Raw genomic sequence first — 22,008 nt, forward strand, 5'->3', positions numbered from 1 at the left:
CAATTAAAGCAGGGAGACGTATTCTGTCTGAATGGCCAGACGGGGGTTAACAGGCCACAGAACTCCCCAGGATGGCATCCGGGAGGGATTACCCAGAATTGATTCATGTTACAGGGTGATCCTAAAACCCAGGGTCAAGCCTGAAAGAATAATAATCTGTCATGGCTAAAAATTGGCTGCTGTTTCTTTAAGTGAAAGCTGGTAGTGTTGATGTGTGTACAGTTGGTCAGTTGCTTTTGCAGAAAGACTTTTAAGAATAAAAGCAGAAAGTACTCTGCAAGGATACTTTTCTCGTGGACTCTTTTATGCCAACAAGGGTCCGAGGACCAGGCTGAGGCGACAAAGGGAGGTCAGAACCCTTTTTCACCCCCCCCCCAAACACTGACATAATCCAGCAGCTGGGTTGGGTGATTCAGGATTACACACCCAATGCCTATGCCAAAACCTACTGACATGTTGTGGTCCTTTGACCCCCAAGCTGTTTGTCTTGTCGTTATTTCTCCTTTGTACACCCCATTCCCTAATGGCCCGGACTCACTGCTCCTAGTCCTGCATCTCCAACTAGCCATTTCCCCATGTTTTTCCTTCTTCTCTTTGCCATTCTTTGCCATTAAGATTTTTATATAGCTTACTGTATTGTGAGAAAAACCTTTTTCCTTCCTTTCTTTTCATATCAGAAGGAACAGTATTTCACCCTGATAGAAATGGAGGTAGATTTCAGCTATACAAACAGCAACATGACAAGCAGCTTGTGAGAAATGACATAACTGCTTTCACTACCTATTTGCAAATGTCTTATTTTTGTGGGCCTTCATTCTTTTTCTCCTCAAACTATGATGAAAGCAAATAGCGAGACCTTGGTGAGTAATTTGATGACTGGATCTGTAATACCTTACAGTCAGACAGGTGTGTGCCATTGAACCGTATTTTGGCAAGCTGCCCCTTCACCATTCATTTCATGCTATGTGCCAAGGCAACTTTCAGCATAAATCCTTCAGATTTGTGTACCACCGTTATAAAGATTCATTTGAAGTTGAGCACAGAAGCCTCACCCCACAATTCTGAAAGTCCTTAGCAGCTACCACCAATTCTGAGCTTTTGTCAGCACTTTCCTCATGTTTCCATATGCTCTTTTCTATATTCAAGCAGACTGGAAAGTTAGTTTAAAAACAACAACAGATCCTTGCGATTCTGAATTGTATACAAATCCCCCTGTTTTAGCACAAATGCATAGATATGCGGTAGGTTAACAATTTATCACTGGTTTTAAAATATTCTGTTTTGAAGTTTCTCTGTACATTTCAAAACCTGGTTTTGGATTGCTACTTGCTATTTTTAAAACAGGAATGCACATTTTAAAAAAACAACCAGCTAACACCCTTAATTAAGGTGAAAAGAGTATGTTTAAATGAATCTTCACTAAGTAGGTTCAAATCTAAGTCAAAAGTCCACCTAATGCAGAGGGAATCGTAATTATGAGAATTTAAGAAACAGAAGAACATTGCTGTTTTTTCTAAGAAGTGGGTTGAGTACAATGGTAAATGCGGGAAGCTAGGTTGCTAAGCATTCCAATAAATAAAACAGAAAATATCTCAGCTAACCACCTATGAGAGCTCTTGAAAAGAAATGTTTTCTTTATCTGCTGACAAGGTTATGCATAAAAGAACAAATCAACTGTCTTTCAAGGCAGCCAATGTTTCCATGACAAAAAATGGATGGTGGAGGGGCCAGGGGTAAAGAGAGTTGATGGTGGAAGGTGGGGGAGAAAGCACTTCAGCCAGCTGGATATCCCACCATGGTCCTTCCGAATTCTTCTTAATCATAGTATGCCAGAGAGGATGCAAAAATAAAGCATGTAGGGACAGGGAACCCATGACTCTCTCAGTGTTGATGGGCTCCATTAGCCCCAGCCAATGTGACCAGTTGTCAAGGATGATGGGATCTGGAACAAGGCCTGGAGAGTCACATGTTCCCCCATCACTGAAATAATGACTTGTATCACGGCACATCTTGGGAGCAAGTGAAGGATTTCCTTTTCAGAAAACGTCTTCTCTGCTCATCTCCTAGCACAGCTTCTGGCACCCTCTCTGATTTCTGGGGACCAACAGGATGTTGTGAAAGGATCTGGGAAGGGAACTGGCATTTCTTTTATCCCCCCCCCCCTTGTACTCTCTTACTCTTAACTGGTCTTGCTCGACTGCAAAGTTGCCACTCCCTGCCCACTTTATAGCACTGCAAATATTTACATTTTTGCAGTAGTTAAGAAGGAGCAGGTAGGTTGATGAAAACAAAGGGTGCCCACCCACATCCATGAAGCAAAAAATTGGGACAGTACCACTCTTTGTGTAGTCATGTTCTTAAAGTCGTAAGAACATTAGGACATCTAAAAGATCCCTGCTGGATCGGACCAAAGGCCCATCTATTCCAGAGGTCTGCTCTCACAGCAGCCAACCAGGTGTCTACGGAAAGCCAGCCAGCAAGACTTGAGTGCAACAACACTGTCCTCATTCGTGACTCTCTGCAATTGGCTTTCAGAGCCATGTTGACTCTTACACTGGAGGCAGAGCAGAGCCAACACAGCTGGTAGCCATAAATAGCCAGGTCCTCATTCAGCTGCATTGGATGGTCCTGAAGTCTAGTATTATGGGAGAGGCAGGAAAACTTAGCAAACCCTGTCAGCAGTAGCCCTGTGCAAGGGCTTCTGCAATGGGGTTTTCCCGCTTCACCTCCCTCTGCATCCCTCCCCCAAAAAATGGGTGCATTTAAGGAGAATCCCCAAAACAGCACACAGAGGAAGGGAAGATAGGGGGAATCCTTTTGCCTGGCAAGCTGATGTTCTTGTGCAGAGGAAATATTCAACATACAGTTACACTGAATTTCACCTGTAGTAATGAGAGATTCTTGAGGAGTGTGGGGAGGGTGGGTGTGGAGGACAAACCCGCAAAAAAACCCCCCACAAAAGTTCATTTTATTCAGCTTGAAAGCTTTACTATTAAGTACACACCACCGCTCATTTCCCCCTTGATCAATAGGATTGCTTACATTTAATTAAAGCCACACCGGAATGTTTTCAATTAACCTCCTTTAAAGAAATGACATGAATCTGTAATGGCATTTTCAGTGGCTTTCAGATGGAATTGTCTTTGGTCAGCAGACAGTGTCAAAATGCTCCATCAGAAAACAATAGTTCTTTGAGGCAAGGAAATCGATCTGCCTCATGAATTGCAGGGTACTTCCTTGAAAGCAACAAGGAATTTGCTCACCTGAATGAATGGGACCTTAAATTAGCCACAATATAATCAGCCACAACGTCAGCGAGAAGTGAAATTCAATTGATTTCCATTAGGCCTCAAATCATACTCTGGCAATGAGTGGTTGGTGCTCTTCCAGTTATATAGAGGGTTAAGAGTTCTGCCAGAGAGCGAGAGAATCAGTGGATGCCTGAAACTCAAGGTTTGCAGCAGCTGTCTGTAGAAGCTTCTTAAAATCACCATGAAACCTGAGCCAATGTGCAGGCCAGACTCTGAAACAAAATCATCCAGGAATTGCAGCTGTGAATACGGCTTAATGTCAGGGCTTGAGCTGCCGAGACTTGCCTTGCCAGTCCCAAACAATGTGCCACCCACAGATGCCTAATAGCAGATTTATCGGCCTCTGAGCCCATCACCTGGTTACTAAGACCACTCCTATCAATTCTATTGATGTTTATTATCGGCTGTGCTCATTTATCACACAGTGCAGTTGCTAGGAGGAATGCCTCCGGGGTAGTAGAGTAAGGGAGTCAAGTGCCAGCCACATCCCTGATGGGCGCAACAGCCCTTGACATTTTGTCTTGAGAGCAAAGATTAGTTTACAATGCAAATGACTCATCTGCTCTCCATTGCCTCCCCTCTCTGTGGGCCACCAGGGAATCTTTCAAATATAAATAACAGGGGCATAAATAGAAAAGAATAACCACTGCCAAGTTCTTAGCTGTGTTGTGTGTGCGTTGCCATTACACGTTGACTCTCTACCAAAAAGATAGCTCACATAAAATTCTTGTGTGTCAGTAAGTTTGCAAATTAATTTCATGGAATGAAAAGTAATTGGAGAATCTGTTATTATTGCTATTACTACAGTTAGTAAAACAAGATAATTAATCTCTCCTCAAAACTCACTGTTTGTATGAAGCATTTCCATGCCTACTGTACCTCAGCTTGTTACTAAGCCTAAGCACATATAATTGATTCTATTTTATGTTCCTCTCCTGTTTACCTTTACTTTTATATCCCTCCCTTTTCTATGTTTCCTCTGTGCTCAAATTTAGATTATATGATGCTTGGAACACCTCTTGTTCTTGACCTCTTATACTCTGTAAAGGGCTATTCACACTAATATTACTATTAATACTACTATTACTACTACTATCATCATCATCATCAGGCATCTCAGAATCTATAGCACCAGGCAAGAACCAGTCAAAATTTAGCATTGCCCCCAAATGTATTTATTAAAGGTGGTGGTGTTTTTAACAAAAGCAATTCAAACCAAACACAGTTGCAATGTGATGTAAAAGGTAATGTTCATAGAAATGTGAGCAAGATTTTCCTGTTACAACACAATGATAACTAAGCAACACAATACACACAGATTCATATCTGAGTAACCTCTCCATATTGCCATATGGTGCAGTTCAAGTAGATGAGGAGCTGCTCATGTAACTTACAAAAGGGAACCAGATCTTATCAAACCTGTCATGTTTCACAGTGCCTTGTACTGCTCTCCGATGATATGTCCAACATTCAGAGAGGGCCATGGTCCAAGCAGCACTCCTTCATCCCTCTCTAAACCTTTAAGTCCATTGATTTCAGTAGGAGAGCAATGTATATGCTTCATCTTTCCCATTGAAATCCAGGGAACTTTAAAAATACTTCACTCTGAAAGGAGTGTGCCAAAAGTAATTATTTCCAGAACTGTTTTATTTCACAATGTGCTGCATGTTTGTTGATATCTGGATTATGTATACTGAAGAAAGCTGAGGTGGGTGGCATGGCACTCTGCTTTCGGAATAAATTACATTTCCCCGATTCTGTAGTCTATACGGTATGGACTAATAGTAGCACGAACAAAAAGGGCTTCTCCTTTTCCAGAAGAACCAAAACATCTTATGTGCAGAAAATAATGCCACTCCATGTGCAAAGTTTTGTGTCTCATAGAGGGAATTGTAGCCCATGCATGTGATGTCTCTGGTTGCTCCAATTGGCAACACTCATAGAACAACAGGTTGCTATTTTTTTCCTGTGAAATGTCTGAAAGCTAAGGGCTTTACCTAAGTTATGCCGTAAACTCATTGCTGGCTAGGATATGAATCCAATTCTCTCTCATCTCAAATTCTGTCCGGTGAGTGATGTCAGGAGTGAGGAACAGCAAAGTCTTCCATCCTGCCTAGTCCTCTCCTCTTGGGCGAGTCACAACCAGAGGAAGGGAAGCAAATAGGCAGTGGCAAGGCAAAAGTGGGCCCCATCAGTTGATAGAGCATGAGACTCTTAATCGCAGGGTTGTGGGTTCGAGCCCCATGTTGGGCAAAGTATTCCTGCATTACAGAGGGTTGGATTCAGTGACCCTCATTGTCACTTACAACTCTACAATTCTATTATTCTAAGACCATCTTGCGCCCAAGGCATCCCCAAAAACCTGGAGGTTAAAGGTAATCAAAGATGGCCTAGCCAATACAAAATAATAAAAAAATTCTTCCAGTAGCACCTTAGAGACCAACTATGTTTGTTATTGGTATGAGCTTTCGTGTGCATGCACACTTTTTCAGATACACACGAAAGCTCATACCAATAACAAACTTAGTTGGTCTCTATGGTGCTACTGGAAGGAATTTTTTTATTTTGTTTCGACTACGGCAGACCAACATGGCTACCTACCTGTAACTAGGCCTAGACCATGTTATTGAGCAAAACTAGCTAAGGAAATAGAGCAGCTAGATTCTTCATCACCATCTCAAACACACACATCTTCCAGTTCAAACACAATGTGCTCACCAGCTTAGCTGCCTTACCTCCTTAAACTTTGTCTGCACTGCATGTAACTATTCAACTCATACCACCCACAGAAGGAGTGAGGTTTGCAGCACCTCACAGCAAGAACCAGCTCTAGCCAAAGACTTCTATATGCTGAGACATCAGCACTATGAGTTCCCCACACTCCAAATTAAATTACCAGAACCCATTTACACAATCAGTTTAAGTAACAGCAAACATGTAATAGGCTTAACAGGTCCCAGCTTGCCTCCCAGACCAAGTTCAGATGTAACAATATCTATGTGGTTTTATTTTTAACCTGGTGGATATCATTACATGGGCAACCTTTCCCGTGGATACAGAGACTTGTAAATCACAGACTGACCCCAGGATGTACCTATGGAATTTACAAGATTCCACATTCAGCCTGGGCTCCGTTAGCACATTCTAAGTAACCATGTGACCACAGAGAGCAGAAATGTGGAGTTTCTCAATCAAACAGACATGGGCCCACTTTAGAAACTAAGACCAGAGAGGGGGCAAATGAAGGCCATATTCACACCATACATTTAAAGTGCTTTGATACCACATTAAACAGTCACGGCCCCCAAAGAATTCTGAGAGCTGTAGTTTGTGAAAGGGTGCTGAGAAGGGACACTGAGAAGGGACGCGGGTGGTGCTGTGGGTTAAACCACAGAGCCTAGGGCTTGCTGATCAGAAGGTTGGCGGTTCGAATCCCCACGATGGGGTGAGCTCCCGTTGCTCAGTCCCTGCTCCTGCAAACCTAGCATTTTGAAAGCATGAAGTGCAAGTAGATAAATAGGTACCACTCCAGCGGGAAGGTAAACAGCGTTTCCGTGCGCTGCTCTGGTTTGCCAGAAGTGGCTTAGTCATGCTGGCCACATGACCCGGAAGCTGTACACTGGCTCCCTCGGCCAGTAAAGCAAGATGAGCGCTCAACCCCAGAGTCATCCGTGACTGGACCTAACAGTCAGGGGTCCCTTTACCTTTATTCTCCATCCAGAGCTACAATTTACAGATTAGTTTAACGATCTGGAAACTCTCAGATTAATTGCTGCTTTTTGTATTGTATTAAACCTATTTTATTTTTAAATATGCTTGTAAATTGCCTTGAGGGCTTAGGTGAAAGGCGATTCATAATGTTATAAAATAATAATACTTATTAATAATATTCATATTGCCTCGCTCTAATCCCAGCTTGCATGCACAGGGAGACACTCAAGTTCCCTCCATTTCTCTGCTGTTTTTCTTTTTTTTTTTAAATACAAAATGGGGCATTTGGTGCAAATATATCCTGCCAGCTACCGAAGAGTAAAGAGGCTGCCATCACTAGAAAATAGGGAGCCTCCCCCTAGCACCCATCACCTCTCTGTGTTTCACGGTGCCTGGCTGGGCTTTCTTACTACATGCCAAAGATGGTGGTGGAGGAAATTGGGAGTGACTGCCTGAGGCTAATCAAGTAGTTGCTCTGTCTTATTGCCCAGCAGTCACTGCTTTTGGATAATACAAATCAGCCTCCCATGAAGTAAGTGGGACAGGAGTTGCTAATTTGGGCCATGATGCAAAGTAGCAAATAGAATTCTGCTACTGCTTCAGGGGCAACGAGACTTCGTTATTGTCCTGCCTGTTTCCAAGTCTTGAGAAAGAACTCCCAGTGTTTCTTTTTTTTATAAATAATAATATTTATTACTTTTCCAACAATTTAAACACTACAAAAACAATACAATACAAAAACACTACATAACATTGACACATTAAACACATTGAACTAACAAAACAAAACAAAAACAATAAAATAAATCAAACAATTTCATTATCCCATTTTTCATTCACTTATTTCCACGACCTCCTCACACCTCCCTTTTTGTATTCCACTTCTGTTAATTGTTTCAGCAATTCCTTTCCATCTTCCTCTGTTTTCTATCCTATAATTATCTTAACACATTCTAACCTTATTTTTTCCTTTAATACTCTATTAATCTATTTATACTTAATTCCTTATAACATTTCTACTAAAGCCATATAACTTCATTCCAACATTTTTCTAACATTCATTAATTTTACAGTATTTCTGTAAATAGTCTTTAAACTTTTTCCAGTCTTCTTCCACCGACTCTTCTCCCTGGTCTCGGATTCTGCCAGTCATTTCCGCCAGTTCCATATAGTCCATCAACTTCATCTGCCATGGAAAAAAAAATCATTTCAGAAAAAGGCCTTCCGAGTAACAAGAAGAAGGATTGAAACACTGGGAGCCCGGGAAGAACTCCCAGTGTTTCAATCCTTCTTCTTGTTACTCGGAAGGCCTTTTTCTGAAATGATTTTTTTTTACCTCCCACCACCCCTTTTGTGAAATTGTATACGTCAGGCAGAGAGAGTAAAGCCACAGCATCTTTTCCAACTCTTCGTATGCGGAGCCTTCCCTTCCTGCTGTTCATTCCCTCCCTCCCTCCCATTTATTATTTCTGCATTTGTCAACCCGGGCATGTGATTTTAGTCCTCTCTTGGCAATGGAGCCATCCTGTTTTCAAGAGAAAGTGCCAAATGTTTCTGATGTCATCCTGGGGGGCGGGGTACAGATGAGAGGTGGAAAAACTTAATCACTCGGTAAGGAACAAATACAACCTGTTAGCCACAGCCGTGGAGATGAGCAAGCGGCAACTTCCCAATACAAAACATGACGTACGAAGTCGCACTTACTTTGGTATGAGCTGCCTCGACTGGCATACGCCACCTCAAAGAGCGGAGCACGTCGTCTGGATTCAGTAGCATAGTTCTGCCCATATGCTGGGCAAAAAACGAAATTGACCAAAAGGGCAGGTGGGGAATTGTTAAGGAAATATCTCAGCTGACTGGCAACATCTCAGCTGAAATGGAAGAAGCTGACCAAGTTTTCCCATCTGATGAAGAAGTCTCTGCTAGAAGTGTCCATTCTGTATTGCTTTTAAAATTCTTCCTCTGGGGTGGGTGGGTGTGTAGTTTTGTAACTTTCTTCTTTTAATATTTTGTTGGGAGCTGCCCAGAGTGGCTGGGGCAACCCAATCAGATGGGTGGTATATAAATAACATGGTAAATAACAAGGGAGCGGGTGGCGCTGTGGTCTAAACCACGGAGCTTCTTGAGCTTGCTGATCGGAAGGTTGGCAGTTCGAATCTGCGCGACGGGGTGAGCTCCCGTTGCTCTGTCCCAGCTTCTCCCAACCTAGCAGTTCAAAAGCACAACTAGATAAATAGGTACCGTTGCAGCAGGAAGGTAAATGGCATTTCCATGACTGGCTTCTGTCACAGTCCTCCATGCGCCAATAGCGGTTTAGCCATGCTGGCCACATGACCCGGAAAGCTGTCTATGGACAAATGCCAACTCCCTTGGCCTGAAAATTGAGATGAGGGCCACACCCCATCGATGTCTTTGACTGGACTTAACCGTCCAGGGGTCCTTTACCTTTACCTTTTTACCTTATATAAATAACAAGAAAATAACAATGGATTTTCTTGTGTTATTGTCTTGGGACATATGTGAAAGGCAATTATTAAACAACAATGAGGCACTGCTGTCATAGGATATTGCAAGTTTCTTTGTGTTGCTTTTGCAAAAATTCCCATGTCAAGACATTAGACATTTGTAGGGTGTTGAATTGTTTTCAGTCTATTTATATCTCTCTGGTTTATGGTGCTTGAATCTACACTTCTGTCTAGAAGTTCAAAGTCAAAAGGGAGGAAAGGGGAATGAAACAGCTTCGTGAATTCTCTCTCCCTTGTGGTCATACCTTCAAGGTTTCGGGGGCTTAGGTGGAACAGGTAGGAGCTGCTGCCACCCTTGAACATCTGTTACCTGAGGCGGTTGTATCCACTCTGCCTAATAGTAGAGCCAGTCCTGTTGAGACTCCTTTTTTAATTTGAAAGAGCAGTGGGCATTTTAGCTGCTGTGAGGTTTATCTTCTAAGACCCTTATTTTCCTCCCTTTGCTGACCACCAGCGACCTTTGCTTCTCCCCACCACTCACTCTGTTTTTTTGTTAAGTGCCGCCAGCAGTCAGTGTGCAGACAGTGTGTCAGTGGAGAGGCTCCGATAGGGAGCAAATGTCTGTGGCCCATTGAGCTTTTGAAACCTGAGAGCCGGAACAGCAAAAAGCAGGGCTCTCCCTGTCCTAGCATTCTGCCAAAAGCATGACATTCAGCCAAGATGAAGTTGGAAGGCTTCCATTTTTGCATGGCTCACTGCAGCTTGCTGGGAACTCCCAGTCACAGAGTACTGTATTAAAATTGCCAGGAGATATTTCAGTTTAGTTCTTGTCTTCTCCTGGAAAATACTCATGATGTCAGACATCCATTGTGAGCCTTTCCAAATGATAATACACACACACACACATACACTTTTCTCTTGGAATTATACCACAACCCAGAACTACTCATATGATATATAATCAAAGGAGGTAGTAGCCTTTCTGCACTGGGAAAATAAACAATAGTCGATAGACCATCTGGGTACTCTGGCAATTTCCTGAGGGGCCAGTGTGGGCAGAGCTGTTGTGCCACCATCTGCATGATTCCCAGGGAGACTAGAAGGTGGTGCCCATCTGTCTAGTTGGATGAGAATGTGAGCACTTGGGAATAGAAGTCAAGGGCTAGCACAGTGATTCCCAAACTTGGGTCTCCAGCTGTTTGGGGACTACAACTCCCATCATCCCTAGCTAGCAGGACCAGTGGTCAAGGATGATGGAAGTTGGAGTCCAAAAACAGCTGGAGACCCGAGTTTGGGAAACACTGGGCTAGTGGGAGGGCCCTGTTGACTCCTTGAGAGCCAAGTGATGGCCAAGTGATGGGGAAGAAGTGGAGCATCAACCTACCCTAAATAAATGGAGGTAAATGTGTTTGGATCTCTCTCATGCATACACACCATGCCTAGAGTGGAAGGACGGGCCATGAGGAAGACCCGTGGGAGGCATGGTTTCTTCTTCAACACTTCCTCTTCTCCAGGTCTTCTTCTTGAGCTAGTCTCAGGTTTCCCAAACTTAGGTCTCCAGCTGTTGTTGGACTACAACCCCCATCATCCTTGACCACTGGTCCTGCTAGCTAGGGATGGTGGGAACTGTAGTCCCAAAACAGATAGAGACCCAAGTTTGGGAAACACTGAGCTAGTCCAAGATGGGAGGGAGATACCCAGCCCATGGAAAATACAGATGGGGCGAGACCAGACTGCCCTAAGGTCCAGGCTGAGAAGGAGGGAGAAGTAAGGGGTACAACTCACTAGGTGACCTTCAGACAGTCACTGATCTCTAACCTAACATGCTTTACAGGGCTGTTGTGACAATAATATGGAGAGGAAGAGAAGCATGTTTGCCACCTTCAACGTCCAGGGGAGAAGGTGGCATATAAGTGCAATTAAATAAATAAATGCAGCATGCATAATGTATACAGATTGCAATGGTGTGCACCCATATATCATGCTCCAAGATATGCATCAGAAGGAAGAAGACAGAGACAATTTTAAAGGCAGGATACCAGAAAATTGAGAGGTGTGTGCGTGTTAGCAAAATGTTAATGTCACATTGCAAAGGGGTGTGTGGGAGTCTCTTGAACAAGTGCAATGTATCTTTGAAGCTCAGAAGAATGTGAACTGTGTATTCAAAAGGTTGCCATGGTAAGCATGCTGTATTTGATTTTTTGCCATTTAAAAAAACCGAAACACTATAGTCTGCAATCACATCAGTCTTTGTAATTTATCGTTATATAAAAATCTAAGCTCCCAGCTTCCTTTCCCTGTTCATTTGTTCCTCAGTTCTGCCAACAAACTTGTCTGTTTCTGTCCTTTGTAGCTGAATATGGATGCTATTCAAAACAGGAAAGGAACAGAAAACAATGGCAAAATTCGCAAAGTGACATGAATGCCATGCTACATGATCCTAAAAGTTCAGCATAATTTGAGATGTGATTGTAGCCAAGAATCGTGATTGCAGCAGATATTATGCTGACTGGATTTGTCTTTCTTTCTTTCTTTCTTTCTTTCTTTCTTTCTTTCTTTCTTTCTTTCTTTCGTAGCTCTGCATCTCACTTCTGATCGTTTTATATGCACTGAGCCCCCTTAGATTCTCATTCTCAGAGCTGTTTCCCACACTGAAGTTTAAAGGAGAGACAACGAGGTGTAGTGGTTACTGTGTTGGACTAGGACCTGGGAAACCAGAGGTCAAAACCTCTCTCAGCTATGGTGGGGAAGGAGAACCATGTAGGCCACCTTGAGCTCCTTAGAGTAAAGATGGAATAGAAATGTAATGAATAAATAAATAAATAAATAAATAAATAAATAAATAAATAAATAAGATAAAGGTGAAAGAGTGCTGTTATGTTGCTGAAAGCAAATATTAAAGCAAATATTAGCATCTTGCCATCACACCCAAAGACGACTCAGGACACCATAACAAAGTTGTTATATTTATTCAACTTATAATGTATTAGAGTAGCTCAAATCAAACAGATTAACGGGGGGGGGGGAGGAGACATAGTCTGGGTGGGAAAGGTCCCTAAAACAGGAGGAATCAGCTTCCTCACCCACTTCTGGGTACATCTACAGACTCATCCTATGGCACCGCTGCAAACGATTGGAAAAAATTGTTTCTCCTTACAGTGAGAGCCTTGGATAAGGAACTTAACCAGCATACTACAGCCCAGCCTTTCCTGTGTTCACCCAGATGTGCAGGCCAATCTTAAATGGGCACCCTGGGGTCTCAAAGCCAAGCTGGCGTTGGGTGACCCAAGGGTGCCCCAGCCCAGTAATGCCACAGATATTACCGCACCACGTAGAATCATAGAACTGTAAAGTTGGAACGGACTTCAAGGGTCAATCTGGTCCAGCCTCCTGCAATGCAGGAATATCAGCTAAAGCATCCATGACAGATGGCCACCCAACCTCTGCTTACAAACCTCCAAGGAAGGCGAGTCCACCACCTCTCGTGGGAGTCCCTTCCACTGTCGAGCAGCCCTTACTGTCAGAAAGTTCTTCCTGATGTTTAGTTGGACTCTCCTGTCATGTAACTTGACATGAATCACATCTTGTGATTCGCTTTCCTGCCTGGACTGACAGCCAATTAAACCAATCAAAAATGGCACTCCAGAACACAGAACTCCCAGCAGAATGAAGGAAGGAGAATCCTGAGGCAAATACAGGGCTCCCCCAGGAAAAAAAAATCATGCTCAGCTTGTGGAAATGGGTAACTAGCAAAGCATAGGGGAAGAGGAATCGTGGAAAGTATGGGGTGGAGCCAGTTATTTAAGCCAGGCTACCTCCTTTTACATTACTGGCCCACCTGGGCCCTTCGAGTTTTTGTCTACTCTTCCCCCGGACAATACCAACAGAACTCTTCTACTCAGGGGGGGTTTAGGGTGTGGCAAAGACACCCCCATTAAGTTAGGGGTGGCAAGGTTTAACGTCACAACGCCAGTCGTTAATAGATTTGAGCAGTGTACTGCTGGTTAACCTATGTAGCCAAGCTGGTGCTCAATTTGTGTCTATCTAGTGTTTGAATCATAGGACTGCATCACTGGAAGGGACCATGAGGGTCACCTAGTCCAACTCCCTGTGATGCAGGAATATTTTGCCCAACGTGGGCCTTGCATTGTGCACAGTGGTTTTTTTTAAATAAGAATCCTATCCTAGAACCAAATACCTGTAGCTATTCAGGGACTGTATGGTTGAGCTTTACGGATTTGTAGACCTTTGTGGGTTTTATATGTGTGAATGTTCTGGCAGGAAGAGTGCATCTGTGCATTATGTGCTGTAATCATGCCTCCTTTTAAATAAGTGATGTCTATATTAGTTTTCATTAGTGGTACTGTCGAGGCCCTTTGATGGTTGTGGTGTGCATTTCAAAGCGTTTGAATATGCTCACTGCCAAAAGAGAATTTTTTATGAGATACTTCTGGTCCATTGCTGTCAATGTAAAATGCTGCCCTAATGTCTCTATTAAGAGAAAAGATCAATTGCCAAAAGGTCTGTTAATGGAAGACCTAGCACATAACAATGTCCCTGTCTGAACTGTGCTTGCAAGGGATTGAGAATCCGTTTAATTATTCGTGCTTGTTTAAAAATAAAAAGTGCTGCAATGCCAATATATAAAGATAAGATGTGCACCACACTGACCACTTTGATCTGCAGAATGGGCAGTGTTACAGGTGCCAAATAATACTTATTCTGAATTTTGGAGCTCCCCGTCTAATGATATCAGGCAGGTGCCTTTTCAGCACTTGTTCACAACACTGTTGTTCAGGTAAGTCTACCCAGACATGCAGATGTTGACATGTTTTAATATCTTTTTATTTTACCGCTGATTTTACTGATCTTTTAAATGTCTTAACTACTTGTTTTTAACTGTTTTTATTTATAAATTTTTTTTTAAACCACTTAGAGGTTTTGTTACAATCAAGTGGTATATAACGTCTGTCAAATAAATACATTTTTTTAAAGAAAAATCATAAGCATTTTTAGGTTAGAGAATTGCACCGCGAAAATTGGGAGAGCTGCGAATTTTGAAGAATGACTGCATTTTGTTTTGTGCGTTTTTTCAGGAAGAGTGAATTAGGTAGCTTCTCATCTAAACCAAGTTTCTCCCCCCAGAAAGAAAAATTTAAGCATATGCCAATTTCTACTTTATTAACATATCTATATCTATACCTATATTGGAAGACATAATAGTGGCTTATAAAATTATAAATGATATGGAGAGAGGAAATAGGAAAAAGTATTCTCTCCCCATCTCTCCCTCTCTCCGAACACTAGGACTTATCATCATCCCAAGGGGTTTATCAGCTGTGTAGGTTCAGGATACATCGTCCAAGACTGGTTTGAGAGTCAGATTGTGATGGCATTTATTTATTTTTCAAAACTTTTTATTGATTTTCCACATTTATCACAAAATGATATAACAAAGAAAGACAAAACACACAACAAAAAACACACTACAATACAATAAAATTAAACACAAAAAGAAATTATTTCAGAATGGCACGTTTCAGCACCCATAGTGATGACACATGGAGTGAGGGAGGAGACTCACTTGGGGCAATGTCATTATTTCAAGAGGCTGCATTTCCAAGCCTCTCTCTGTGAATATTGAATAAAAAACAGTTGGTAAGAACTTTTCTGTCTTATCCATTCCTGGCGATCTACCATGGGGGTTGGATGCACTGCCGCCTGGCAATATCATAGATGGGACTGGCCAGCTGGCCAGCACCTTAACTTCCTTCTCCAGCCAAGTGTGCAGGCTGCTTCCTTCCTCCCAGTGCCTCATAGGGGCCAGGACCAGTGCTCCTTCCTTTTCAACATCATGATGCATCTCTATACAGTCGTACCTCGGGTTAAGTACTTAATTCGTTCCGGAGGTCCTTTCTTAACCTGAAACTGTTTTTAACCTGAAGCACCACTTTAGCTAATGGGGCCTCCTGCTGCCGCCGCGCCGCCGGAGCATGATTTCTGTTCTTATCCTGAAGCAAAGTTCTTAACCTGAAGCACTATTTCTGGGTTAGCGGAGTCTGTAACCTGAAGCGTATGTAACCCGAGGTACCACTGTGTCACAATGTTTAGCTGGTGATACATCACGTTGTTGATAATCTGATATTGTGTTGCAGTTTAGTCGTTTAGTCGTGTCCGACTCTTCGTGACCCCATGGACCAGAGCACGCCAGGCACTTATGTCTTCCACTGCCTCCCCCAGTTTAGTCAAACAAATGCTGGTAGCTTCAACAACACTGTCCAACCATCTCATCCTCTGTCATCCCCTTCTCCTTGTGCCCTCCATCTTTCCCAACATCAGGGTCTTTTCCACGGAGTTTTCTCTTCTCATGAGGTGGCCAAAGTATTGGAGCCTCAGCTTCAGGATCTGTCCTTCCAGTGAGCACTCAGGGCTGATTTCCTTCAGAATGGATGGGTCTGATCTTCTTGCAGTCCATGGGACTCTCAAGGTCTCCTCCAGCACCATAATTCAAAAGCATCAATCTGATATTGCCCAGCCCTATTTGGGATGTGCAAAAGGATTCGCAATGAGCACAATTAACTGATTGGAAGAGATGGCCACAATAAGATGCCTAGATGGCTTTTCAAGAAGGGTTAGGCAGATGAATGGGAGAGAGATCTACCAGTGTCTTTTAGTGTGATAGTCAGGCGATAGCTTAATAATGGAAATTCCATCTTTATGATTGCAAGGAACAATCCAATGCCTGGCCACTGTTGGAGGCAGCAGGTTTGGTTAAATTGATTGTTGGCCTAGACCAGCATGGCAATTCTTATGTTCCGAAGAGGCTACATTATTGAAACTTTAATTAGCCAAAAAGCTCTTGACAAAGTGCCATGGGAATAATTAAAATATATTCTGGCAAGGCTTTCTATTCATCAGGGAGGAGGGAACCCAACAGCTGGAAAGAAAACATGCATTTTCTGAATGGAGCAAAAATTAATTAAAACACTGAAAGGTTTTTCCTCTAATTGGAAAAGACATAAGAGAGTGACATCAGTGCTAGCACTGGCCTGGTTGGCTATATGAATACACACCATGCAAAACTAGGGAACAAAATATCTGAAGCACAATTAAACTGTATAATTTACATAGTTCTAAGAGGAGATTTTTGTATCCCATTCTGCATCTGTAATGGACTTGAAACTGTTTCTTATATGTTTTTATTGTTGGTGTTTTAATTGTGTGTTTTTTAATCCTTAAATGCTTTGGGGTGTTTCATGGGAAGTGATTCAAAACTGAAATAATAAAAATGCGGCTTTTCACCTTCAACTTGTCTACTGAAGTAGCATCTCAGAAATGTGCCTCCCTGATGCCATAGAAAATACATTATCGCTTAAATTAAGTGTTCGTAAGATTGCAGCCTACCTGTCAATTCCTGTGTGCTGAAGGAGGAGCTCACAGCATCAATGCAATGGTCTTCAGGGTAGCACAAGAATACAATGATATGTCCCCTTGCAAAAGGTCAAGGGCCAGTGTTTAACGTCTCCTGCTTAACCTGTTTAACATCTCCATCCCCATCGTTCTGCCCGGACACTGAGGTCCATTGCTGAGGGCCTTCTGGCAGTTCCCTCACTGTGAGAAGCCAAGTTACAGGGAACCAGGCAGAGGGCCTTCTCGGTAGTGGTACCCGCCCTGTTGAACGCCCTCCCACCAGATGTCAAAGAGAACAACAACTACCAGACTTTTAGAAGACATCTGAAGGCAGCCCTGTTTAGGGAAGCTTTTGGTGTTTGATGCATTACTGTATTTTAATATTTTGTTGGAAGCCACCCAGAGTGGCTGGGGAAGCCCAGCCAGATGGGCGGGGTATAAATAAATTATTATTAGGTAAAGGTAAAGGGACCCCTGACCATTAGGTCCAGTCGTGGCCGACTCTGGGGTTGCGGAGCTCATCTCACTTTATTGGCCGAGGGAGCCGGTCTACAGCTTCCGGGTCATGTGACCAGCATGACTAAGCCGCTTCTGGCAAACCAGAGCAGCACACGGAAACGTCATTTACCTTCCCGCCAGAGTGGTACCTATTTATCTACTTGCACTTTGACGTGCTTTCGAGCTGCTAGGTTGGCAGGAGCAGGGACCGAGCAACGGGAGCTCATCCCGTCGCAGGGATTCGAACCGCCGACCTTCTGATCGGCAAGTCCTAGGCTCTGTGGTTTAACCCACAGCGCCACCCGTGTCCCTAAAATAATAATAATAATAATAATAATAATTAACATTATTAGAACGATATTAGAACATGTCATTCTGAAACATCACAGGCCATACTTGTTAATTAAAACATTTTTTACCTCCCCCCCGTCAAAACACTGTCTCCCTGCTGCTGATTGCTCTGCTGCACCCTCTGGCGTCACATTTTAAGAACGTATTATGAATGTTAAAAGTAGGACGTCATGTGTCCATATACGCAATCCAAACCATTCCTTAATCCTTCCTTAATGTTAAAAACTACGAGTGTAGATCCGCCCTGGGTTGCCTTTCTGTCTATCACCACTAGGGGTGCCAACATGAATAAAATATTGGGGGGGGCAGATAAGCTCTGCCACACATAAGTGGTCACATGACAGTGTGCACCCACACCATTTGAATGGCAATGCCCATCAGCTTGGGGGGCAACCCCTCAAATATTTTAGGGGGGGGCGAAGGGACCTTGGTCCCTAGCAGTTGATTGCTATGATCACCACCACTCCAGTTCAGGTGACTTATTGCAAGCGTTGTGGTGTGGATAATAAGTTTTCATCTTAGGGAATTAGTTATTGGACTGCCTTCTTAGTCTACACTCAAACAAACTGATTGGTATTAGGGGAAAGCATTCTCGGTTTCTTTGGTAAAAGTAAAGTATTCCTTTGAACTCCAGTACGCATGCATGCCCTTCTGAAGAGAGATGAGGAACCTACCCCACAACAACAACACAGGAATGGCAGCAGGGAAAGGGTGGATGGATGGAGTTTTCCTAGCATCAATAAACAGGCAAAGTTCCCCACCATCACCATCACCATCACCCTTTAAGATGCACTTGCAAAATATGTCTAATCAGCTCGGCAAATCTGTGCCTACCATATTTAATGTAAATTGCTGGAAATAAAAATACAGGTACACATTATTAGAGCAGTTACCATGGAGACAGGAAGAAGGTTACAAAAAAGAGAGAATTCTCTGATGAACTGGAAGAAAATACTACTTTATGTCATTATCTTTTAAGTGTGTCTTGTGTGTCATCTTAACTGTTTGGAACAAGCACTCTGGAACCAGCATTGTAACAATCCGTGCTTAAGGAATGTTTCTGTTACTCAGTTCATCTGAGCAGGCTGTAGATCATAAGAACACTATTTTTTTTAAAAAAAGAAAATCCAAGCAAGAATGGAGACCAGTTATTCATTTCCAAATGCAGAAGGAGCAGTATCTTAAAAGGATTTGAGTGTGACTATTTCACATAAATCTGAAGAGGGATGGGAATGGCTTCCTTAAGAGCTCTCTTTTCTAGTGGTCATGGAACATTTGTGAACAACACAACCATGGACATCAGAACATAGAAGCTGTCTAAAACCAGGCCAGGCTCTTTGCCCATCTAACCCTGCATAATCTACTCCGGCTTTCAGTGGTTCTTGAAGATTTCCTATCACTTCCTTTTTTTTTTTTTTAAATAATGTTTATTAAAATTTTCAAAAATACAGAAAGTAAAAAGTTAAAATACATTCAGAACCTTATTTTCATATATCCACTTTCTGGGACTCCCCCCTTCCCCCACCCCTATCATATTCCTGTTTCATATTGTTGGCTCCACAAGCTCTCAATTCTGATTAAAAACTTAATTTGTTTAGACCATTGTTCGAATTTAAAATTTCTACACTCCTCATCAATACCCTTGATAAAAAGCCAAAAATTTCTTTCCCAGGGCCCACCCCATTTTTATTCCACAATTTCCCTTTTTTTTTTAATAATAAAGACACCCCACATAATAGAAATATCAGAAATAAGAAATAAAAGATATAATAGATGAAACAAAACCAGTTCAAAAAAAGAAATTGACAAGCCTTTGGATTTTAGTTCTCCCCCTCTGTCCCCGGTTTAATTTCCCCCTAACCACCAAACCATGTTATCCGCCTGGAATTCTTACAATCCATAAATCTCCTATTTTCCCCCAACTCCTTGCTGGTTTTTTTTTTGTTTTTTGTTTTTTTCCTTTCATAATTATTTTTTAAAACACTTAACTTCAGATCTTTAATAAAGCTCCCCCCATTGTTCTTTCCAAATTGTAGTCCAGTTTCCTCTTGTTCCGCTGCTGAAACGTTCTAATTCAGAAGCTTAGTACGTCTGCAGGGATTATTGTTATTCAGGAACAAAAACTTGCGTTCAGTCCCTTCCTTTCTTCAATAGAAAATTCTATTGTCTCCTTCAGCTGTACACCCTGTAGACAAAATATTATTTCCGTTTTGCAGCTTTCCCAGAAGATAACCAGTTCTATAAAATTCCAATGGTATTTTTCCACTTACGACCATCTTTGTAATGTCCCGAAACTCCTCTAGGGGGATTGTTGTAACTTTGTTTTCTCTAGTCCAAAAGTCCGATTGTTATCCATGTTTTCGCCATTTTGTATCCAGGTTTTAAAAAGTTGTAGCAAATTATAACAAATTTAGCCAGCAAAGTTCTCATAATAAAATCCTCTCTGCTTTCCGACTTTGACAGCTACTTTGACAGCTGTCAAAATCTCCGACTCTTTTCACCAGGCTCTCTCTTCAATCACCCCGGTTCCCAGGGGGGGGGGGTTACGTTTCTTCTCCCTCAATTCGTCCTCCAGCACAGTTCTTATAATTTCCCATCGTGGAATTCTTAGTTTTTATCAGCAATACAAATCTTTTTGGACCTTGGTTTCCCCGTCCTTGTCTTAGAAGGTTTACAATAGGGGGGGGGACTGACTTCCTTTTTGGATCCCCCCCCGCTCGTGTCCAAATCAAAAGGAAATTCTTTTTTTCCTCCTTTTAAACCCAGTTTCCAAATTACTCACGGGTTGTTGTTAAAAAGTCCGAATTTTCAATGGAAGAAGTCAGCGCTCTCCGCCGGATGGCATGCGGCTGCGCTCGGCAGGGATAGCAGAGGACTCAAAGCACCACGCTTCTCCCCGGCACCCGATCCGTAGCCTTTAAAAAGGCTCCTTCACGAGTCGGGAGGGCGCTGACGGTGCCAGCCGAGTCTCCATGTCCACGGCCCTCGTGGCCGTGGTTTTTAAGGGTCCCCGCATCGCCGGTGCGGTAGGACCCAGCCCCTGCCGAGCAGGCTCCCTCCGGAGCTCGGAGGGAGTCCGCCATTCGGCGATGGCGCCAACCCGGAAGTCCCGATTTCCTATCACTTCCTATCAACCCTTTTAACTAGAGTTGCCTGGAATTAAATCTGGGACTTTCTCCATGCAAAACATGCCTCTACCGTTGTGTGTGATCCTGATCACATAGCTCTTTTGTATACAATTCTCTCTCTCTCTCTCTCTCTCTCTCTCTCTCTCTCTCTATCTCCCCAGATTGGCAACTGGATGAAAAAGTATTTTGTGGCTGTCTCCACCCAGCTGTCTTCTGCATATTCCCAGACTTCAACAGTATAGCGAATGGGGACATTGGGGATAGCAGATCCATTACCTTTTTCAGAGCAAAAGTGATGGTGTCATTTGAGAACTTCTGGGAAATGATATATAATGAGATGAAAAAGATGTTGAAATATACATTTTTTTAAAAAAAAAAGAAGAAGCATTTTTACTTGGTATTATAGGTCAAGACATTAATAGGCAAGATGTTAAATTGTTTTTATATGCAACAACTGCGGTAAGAGTATTGTTAGCCCAGAAATGGAAACAAGAAGAAATCCCAATGAAAGAAGAATGGCAGATGAAATTAATGGACTATGGAGAATTGGACAAAATGACAGGAAGGATTCGAAACCTGCTGGACCAGAGATTTACAGAAGATTGGAAGAAGTATATGAATTATTTGAAGAGCAACTGTAATCAACAAATGACCCTAGTAGGACGACAAGAAGTTTTGTAAGGAGAAATATACGAAGTGTTACAAAGTAGAAAAAGATAGAGATATTGGTTATGAGTTTGAAATGTAATAGGGAAGATAAGAAATGCACACCAAGAGATTAGATTGGAATTTTTTCAGACAGGATTAATGGAAGTCAAAAAATTTTGAATAAGATGTAAAAGTATGTTTAATTACTGTTGAAAATGATATGTTAAAAAACTTATATATATATAAAGTGATGGTGTCATTTGCTGGAGTGGCAGGATAACTGACCCACTCTCCTTGCTCTGACAACTGAATGAGGTGACAAAACGTTCACAAGTCTTTTTGTGCCAGGTTAGCCAAAAGCAAGGATAAGGGATTTGTGACCCTCTGGTTGTTGTTGAACTACAACTCCCACCATCCCTGATCATTGACCACACTTGCTGGGGCTGATAGGAGTTGGAGTCCAACAACATCTGGAGGGCCAAACAC

At 42.5% G+C, this 22,008-nt stretch overlaps 1 long non-coding RNA gene across 1 annotated transcript in view; it reads left to right on the top strand.

The window, feature by feature from the left end:
• LOC308458427 overlaps positions 1-21,631 on the top strand; it is a 36,561-nt gene extending 14,930 nt beyond the window's left edge. Inside the window, exon 3 of the long non-coding RNA XR_013977397.1 lies at positions 21,341-21,631. This is a non-coding gene — a long non-coding RNA (uncharacterized lncRNA). The remainder of the gene's footprint in view (positions 1-21,340) is intronic.
• Positions 21,632-22,008: the final 377 nt, after the last annotated feature.

The sequence above is a fragment of the Podarcis pityusensis genome, assembly GCF_964106645.2.
Source record: "Podarcis pityusensis genome assembly, chromosome: 11".
Taxonomy (NCBI): domain Eukaryota; kingdom Metazoa; phylum Chordata; class Lepidosauria; order Squamata; family Lacertidae; genus Podarcis; species Podarcis pityusensis.